Below are 8,049 nucleotides of genomic sequence, written 5' to 3' on the forward strand. Positions count from 1 at the left end.
AGATTGTTTTTTGATTAGGAACAACCAATCCTCTGTGCTTACAATCTGTAAGCGCCTAGCTTCTGATATTCCGACTTGTTTATTATGTGACCTATACACCACCACTTGCGTCTTCCAATCGACGCGTTCATTGTTGGCTGACGTTGAACAGTAATAATATAGATCGAGAAAAATGTATGAAAAAACAATCTTATAATCTCTAACAAGAAAAAATGGAATAAACATTATGGCCATTGCGGTTTTTTTTTTGAATAAATAACACTATAATTAACATAATAAAATACATTACATTGAAAAATAATATAAGTTATTGGGAAATGGTCAAAAACCCGGCAAGGTTAGCTTTGTCTTGTTGACGAACAAAAAAATTAAAAGAAATTCCCTAACCTAATTCTGCACTTCGCATTTTAAAAAACTACTTCGGAAATTTAAATTTGTTCTTAAGGATAGTACACAAATATATATAATTTATTTTTCTTAAAGCTAATAAAATGAATGATATATGTATTTAAAGATATTTTTATATTTCTTTTTTGATGAGCGAAATAAACATAAGAATACAATACAAGAATACAATATAATAAAATATATAATTCATAACGACCACGGGACCCGTGTAATATTTATATTATTTATATAGTCCCACTAAGAAACAAATGGCAGAACTGAGCACGGTCGTCGCTAACCGGCAACCCGCAGCCACCAGTACCAGGAGTTCTCTTTTTCATTCCGCTTAATATCAATTGCTCTCGCTCTGGAGTATCTCCAGTCGAATCCCGGAGCCTCCACAGTCAAGTTCGGGGGTATTCTTTCCTTTTGTCCGTGGCCCGCCTATGTATATGATACATAACCGGATCACCGGCAGAATCAAGAATTAGACAATTTCCGCCAAGATACACGAACGCTTCAGGAGGAACGAAGCCTGTCGTGAGAGTTTTCTCGGAATACCCATCATTTAGGTAGAACGGCTACGAAACTCAAGGTTCTCGCTATGCGAATCAGATCGCTCTATATGATTGAATCAATGATAACTGTGTCGATTCTCGGCACAGCAGCAGCTGCATCCATCACCTCATTACATAATGCTCATAGTTTGAGGAAGCAGTCCTATTAAGCCCCCTACATGCACGCAGACATTTCCTTTCAAAGATCCTTATTTTCCCCATTTGGCTAGCACTCAAATTAAATCAGATAGGATACTCCTAGGTGAGCACCGGTTTAATTAAAGCAAGATAACAGATAATCTCGGCCTTCCGGCAAAGATGTGGAACATAAAATAGTCTTCGAAGAGACATGAATGCCTTGCGAGCGCTTTCTAGCGCGACTTTAACGTGCTCGTTAAATTGGAGACGCTCGTCAAGACGCACACCCAGGTATCTAACGGACTTCTTATGAGGAATGCGGTCAGAACTATCCTCGTTCGCGACAATGTGGAAATCTCTCCAATTTCTTTTCAAGTTCCTGCTGGCGTACGCCAAGGAATTTCGAAACAGAATGGTTTCACACTTTTGCGCATTGATTTTCATCTGTCAACTGTTCGTGAAGATCTTAATATCATTGAACATCTTCTAAAGTTCAACTTGCACCTCAGTTACCGTGTGTGCCGTGTAAGCTATCAAATCGTCAGCAGAAGCAACCAACGACTTTTTAGGAGATTTATTAAACTCGAAAGAGTTGAGTAATTCGCCTTGCTGTAATCTATTCAGAACATGAAATTCTCTGATAGTAGTGAGATCTCCGTCTGTAATTACAAAGCACTTGCCATACAGCATACTGCACATCATCGCTACGAGGTGGCTGGGAAACCAGACGGTATCTAAAGCCTTCTTCATGTCTACAAGGCAAGCACCTACGCACTCACCATTGTTAATCCGCCAATAAATATCAGACGTTAGCTTCGTTATTGCTCCCCTCTCTTCCCTCTTCCCACTCTTTAAAATCGGGAACACTTGGGCTTCCTTCCATTGTCTTGGAAAGAAGGAATTGTTCAATAAACTATTAAACAAAATGCAATAATTACGAATGACAATGTCTGGTAAATGCTTGAGGACCTCGTTCGGAATGCCATCCATACCGGATGATCTCTTATTGTTTACCCTTCTAAATATGGAAGTTAACTCCACACATGAGACAAAGTAATCAAGCAAATCATTACTCGGTATGAGATCAGCCTGCAACGCACAGCCAGACTGGAGAACTGTGATGTCGTTCAGGCTATATTTCAGATTGTGGACATCTCGTTCTACAATTTCCAAAAGTCGCGTTGGCTCTAAGTCCGTTCTGGGCCGATGCACCGATTTAAAGTGCTCCCTTATAAGTTCGAGATTCAGAACGTCATCCATCCCCATCTAATTGCCTTGCGCATCAGCAGTTATACTATTCCTATCTATACCTGAGCCAATAAGGTGTTGTATCTCGTTTGATGAAATACCCTTTGACTTCTCCCGCCATTGGGGGTTCACTTCATTTACGTAATATTGACGGAGAAGATCCCGCGCAATCTTTAGAAGTGATTTGAACTCAACCAATATGGGATGATGATATGGGAGATATGGAGACCTCCGATAGATTTTGTTGACGCGAGTGAGCAGAATAGTTTTTCATTTTTTCAACCGTTTTATGGCTGCAGTTTCATATCCTTCCATATTATTGCGAGGTTTAATGTCCGGATAGCTGAGTGGCTAGAGCAGCGTCAAGTTCTCCAGCTTGTAAAGGTACTGAAGCATTTCCTCGCTGCTCAAGTTCCTGTCATCTGGCGCAATGTTACTATCGTTTTTCCCATCAAGAGCAGGCATTCCTCTCGATATCCGTGAATAAACCTCTCTTGGAATTTCTTCCAATTCGTTTGTTTAAAGTTCAGTCTGTGGACGCCACTGTCCATCGGTAGTAGGCGAACTTTTCGTCCATTAAACAGAACTTCAATAAGAATAGCGTTATGGCCGCTATCGTAAGGAAGAGTCTGTAGTTTCTGTTGAGGGTTCTTAAAATTAAAGATCAGGTGCGCGTCAGCAATGCACAAATCCAGATAGGAATTTGCCCTGGGCCAGGTTGGACTCTCTGACCCATATAATTCGCATTTATACTCTATCTGGTGTTGCTCTATCCAAGATTTGAGGAATACCCCTCTGGGATTGTTTAGCCACGAGGTATGCTTAGCATTCAAGTCGCCAGCTATAATATAGTAATTATGCAGTCTATTCAGTTCCAGTATCGTAAACAGAGCATGGAATTCCTCCTTGAACTTGGCTCGGTTGTTTCCCACTGCATAGATTGACAGAATGTATAAATTCCCTCTTCTAGGCAATGAAAACAGAATAGAAGAGACTTCGATACTTTCAAAGGCTTCAAATCCAGGTCTATTAACATACCTGAAACGATAATGGCGACCCACAAATATTCCGGTACCACCTCGCCTATCACAATTTCGGCCATCGTTCCTCATGAATTCAAAATCCTTGAATGTTATCGAATGCCTCGGACTGAGGTGGGTTTCTGAAATCAAGACAATGTCAGGCTGTTGCCTGGCAGCGAAATCAAGGAGCTCCGCTCTTCGGTGGATTACTACGATGGAATTCACATTAATCGCGATGATCCGGAGACCCTTCAGTGGTACCGCTGTGACTGCAGACCTAGCAGCGGGCATGCGTAAATATTTTGTTATACTGTTTATTTTTGTATTGTGTACGTGTAGCGTATTCCGCATGTTTTCACACATGGTTAGTATTTTATTGAGGATGGTGTTCATCCCGCCACTTGCATCTTGTTGGGGCTTCTTAGCTCCCCCTTGTCGAACTACTGCTGCAAATGGGATCCCCGAGACGATTGGTACGGTACGGTACGGATACGGTACGGTACCGCTCAACGCCGCCGACACCTTCGTCCTTTGGGGCGATCTTGACACCTACTGCCTTGTGACCTTAACAATGCGGTATGCAGGACATCCACGGTACGAATGCGGGTGCCCTCCGCTTCCGCAGTTGACACAGAAAGTCTTTCTCTTGCCCTCTGCTTCAGTCGGCGAACATGCGGTATGGTTTTTCCCGCACTTTACACATCGCAAAGTCATTTGACAGTTCACTGCTGAGTGACCATAGCGCTGGCGTCTTCGGCATTGGACTCAAAACGAATAGCCTGGTAGTAAAGCGACCTGATGTCGATCCGCTCGAAACGTCTCACCATAGGGTCAAAGCTCTTACTGTACAAGACAATGATCTTGCCAGTCCTCATGTATTCCTCGGAAAATTGGCTTCTTATCAAAAAGAATTGCGAACTCTTGACCGCATTCGAGAGAAGAATCCTCCGAGGATGGACGATTCCGTAGCCTACACAATGATGAAATTTATGAGCGATACCATAACTGTCCGGTTGTGGATAAAATGATCAAATAGGTTACGGTGGGCGGGTCACTTAATTCGTATGGATGAGGATAAGCCCACCCGGAAAGTCTATAAGGGCAATATCTATGGTAGAAAAAGAATACGAGGCAGACCCTGCCTAAGATGGAGCGATGGTGTAGATGAGGACGCCAGCGAGCTTTTAGTTATATCGTATTGGTGGACCTCGGCGCAAAACCGGGATGTCTAGAGTTCCTTATTAAGGCAAGCCTAGACCGGATACCGGTTGTTGCGCCGTTGATGATGATGATGATGCCTATCGGATCGCTTCCCCGGCTCTCTGGGCTTATCTACACGAGGACGTGCGCAGGATTTGTTTTTCCAAAACGGATCTTCTCGTGCTAAAGCTTGACACGGAGAGGAACTTGACCTCAATTCCCGTCTCCCAGAGTATTTTGAGTACCTCATCGGGCTCTTCCTCCGCATTCAAGCCTTTCAGAAGGAAGGTTCTCTTCGTTTGGAGTCTAGGTGAAGTGGGGAGCCTTCACTCGCTCGAGCTTCTCGTGCTTTCTTGTAATCTGCTATTTTGTTACATTTGACTTAGACTCTCTCGGCCCCTGTCTTTTTAATAATAAAATTTGAGAGCCCTGCACTCCCATTAAGTAGAGTGGATAAATCTCTGCCATCTAATTCATAAACATTAATGGGGGGGGGGCACCCTTTCCCCTTTTCTTTATTTCGGGTGCTACTTGTGGTCAATTGGAATTTTTTTAATTTTCAATCGCACTTGATTTTTTCTTCAATTTTCTTTTTCTTTTTCAATTTTTTAAAAACATAGAATAAAAACTCACCCAGTTTTCCCTCTTCACTACTACAACCAGTCTGGTTAGCACCATCTTCTGGGACATTTCCATCGCCACCGTTGTCGCTGTCTCTTGTATCATCAGCTTAATTGTTTTTTATGTCCTCCATACGGACAGATTCGTTGCCGAAAACTTGTTCGCCCTCAAGGCAGCCCGGCTCCTCCATGGCTGCAGAAGTATTTGAAGAAATCTTCACTTTTTTCCTGGCTACCTTTGGAGACGGCGAGCCCGCCACCCCAGCCTTTAGCTACTCCGTAAGCTTTCCATTTTTCTTGATCAATAATGTCATTTGATTTTTAAGATCTTCAAGTGTCTTCGACAGTTCGCCATATCTTCTTCCAAGATCCTTACTTTGGCTCTTTTGAGGTCTGGATCCTCCTCGTTACGGACTTCACGACCGATCCGAGTGCCCCTAGGCCTTATGGTGGGGGGGTGGGGGGTTGTCTGGTCCGAAACCCGTCGGCGGCTCGCCGCTTAGTCCCGTCAACACCACACAAGCCAAAAAAACTGAATTTTTTTCTAAAAACTTTTCGGGGAAAAAGTAACTTAGATAACAAATCAAAAGTAAGTTAGTTTCAATTAAGTTTTAAATTATATTTTACTAATTAAGTAATATAAATGTCTTTATATTATTGATAAAAGTTAATTTAATTTAAATCTTAAATTCTTTTTATTAATAATATTAATTTGTAAACACGTCCGTTTTCTACAAATGTCAACCTACTAGTGTTCTACAATAATCCACAGAGTCTTAATCGGGTCAATTCTTTCGATCCATCTCGTATAGAAGGGAGCACGCAGATATCTCTCGAATTGGCCCATTCAACACGTGAGTTCTTATTTGGGATTTTGATCATCGCTCTCTTCTTCTACTCTCTAGGTAAGATTCTCAGAATAAATGGAAGTACTAGACAAGATTTAACGGAGAGCACAAAGTTTAGTGGCTTTACTTCAATTGAAGAATCATTCCACCTCTATTTGGAGTTGGGAGTCCGGTACCACATGATATAGTGATTACCTATATCTTCCACGAGTGCAACTTCACTGGATATTCAACAACGGCTGGCTCCACCTTAAAGGTACTTCGCCAATACGGATGTGGGGTCTACCTTTAACACACTTGGTCGGACCATCGGAAGATTTGCGAACACCTGCAAATTCTTTCGCAATGCGGTCTGTCGCGTCTAAGTCACTAACAGTATCTGCACCTCTGATCAACGCGATGGTAAATATCCTTTGTCTTTCGTAACTTGCTCAACATTGGACAAGAAAATATTTTGACGGCTCTTCGCCGGACCCTCCAATGCATTTGCTTTTGGATTAGGAAGAGGGTGTTCCCTTGCAAGCGACCATCAGGTGGTAAACTCATTTGAAGCCGCAATCGACACAACAATACGACAGTTTACTATGGTGCGTCTATCTATCATTAGTTGCAAGCTGCCCATCTTACCTTGATGCGCGAAGTGCAAACTATAGTGAGGAATCCGAAAAGAGCAGATTGAGTAGATCATCTAGAGGAGGGTACTGTTATTAGGTACGGACTGGAAGTGGAGATAGTGGTGAAGACTTTCACCGAGGTGTAATTGATTCACATGTAGCCAGGAACTGCGAAGGTACAAAAGACTACTAACGGGAACAGCAAAGCAAAACGAAACAGTTTCAGGAAATTCTGTGGCGAAATTGAACAAAGCCCAGAAGTTTCCAGGCTATACAAAGCTATAGCCAAAGATAGGCAATATCTTCTGTCTATTTAAGGATGGAAGATGGGATATTCACCGAGAATAAGGAGGGTAAGTGCATCTGCTTCTCAAAACTTATTTCCCGGGTTCTATCTCATAACAAAAAACAGAAACAGTCTGCCTGACAGCCCAATAAAAGACAGAACCAGAAAAAAGGAACACTGAAAAATAGGAAAAGAGGTCTACTTGGAAGTTAGAGTAAGATGGGCAGTTGGATCGGTAAACCAATAAACCACTAAAATCATCTGGAGTGAGTAGCATTTTCCTAGCACTACATCAGAAGGGCTTTGGAATCATTTTAGGATCTTTTATATGGGTGGAAAAGGGCAGCATAACTTTGGAATATACACCAAAGGCATGGATACGGACAAACGTGGTTTTTATTCTAAGTGGATAAAAAACATCTTTTTCATTCATCTTTTTCATCATCTGAACGCAATGCAATACAGAAAGTCATGGACAACTATATTAAAACTAACATTCGAACACATAATTCCCTACATCTTACCGGGCAGGATGGTCAACCGAATCTGCTCCGTGTGAACTGACGGGAGTATTACGCAATGCTATAGAAACTAAATCTGATTTCCGACAGAATGGGCATATTGGATGGGTTGAGTATTTTGATGAAATGCTCAACAACCAAAATATCGGCGATTTGGAGCTCCCGCCAACTGAAGACGACGGACAAATACTTACACCACCAAGCATAGAAGAAACAGTCCGTCCAATCCACCGGCGTAAAAATCATAAGTCGCCAGGAGCCGATGGAATTACAGCCGATTTGGGTATATATGGCGACCAACTGCACCAAGTGGCTCATCAACTGATGCTCAAAGTGTGGGACAGTGAATCAATGCCCGACGACGAGGTCCCATACATAAAAAGGGAGATATCACACAGTGCAGCAATTATAGTGGTGTCACCTTGCTGAGTACCATCTATAAGATATTCTCCTCTATCTGGCTAGGCCGGATAGCCCTATACGCTCAGAACATCATTGGCCCATACCTAACAGGCTTGACTCCAGGCAAATCAGCAACAGATCAGATTTTCTCTATGCGGCAAGCGATGGAAAAACTGTTGGTATATGGACATCAGTTGCACTATCTT

This window comes from Hermetia illucens, chromosome 2 (genome assembly GCF_905115235.1).
Source record: "Hermetia illucens chromosome 2, iHerIll2.2.curated.20191125, whole genome shotgun sequence".
NCBI lineage: Eukaryota > Metazoa > Arthropoda > Insecta > Diptera > Stratiomyidae > Hermetia > Hermetia illucens.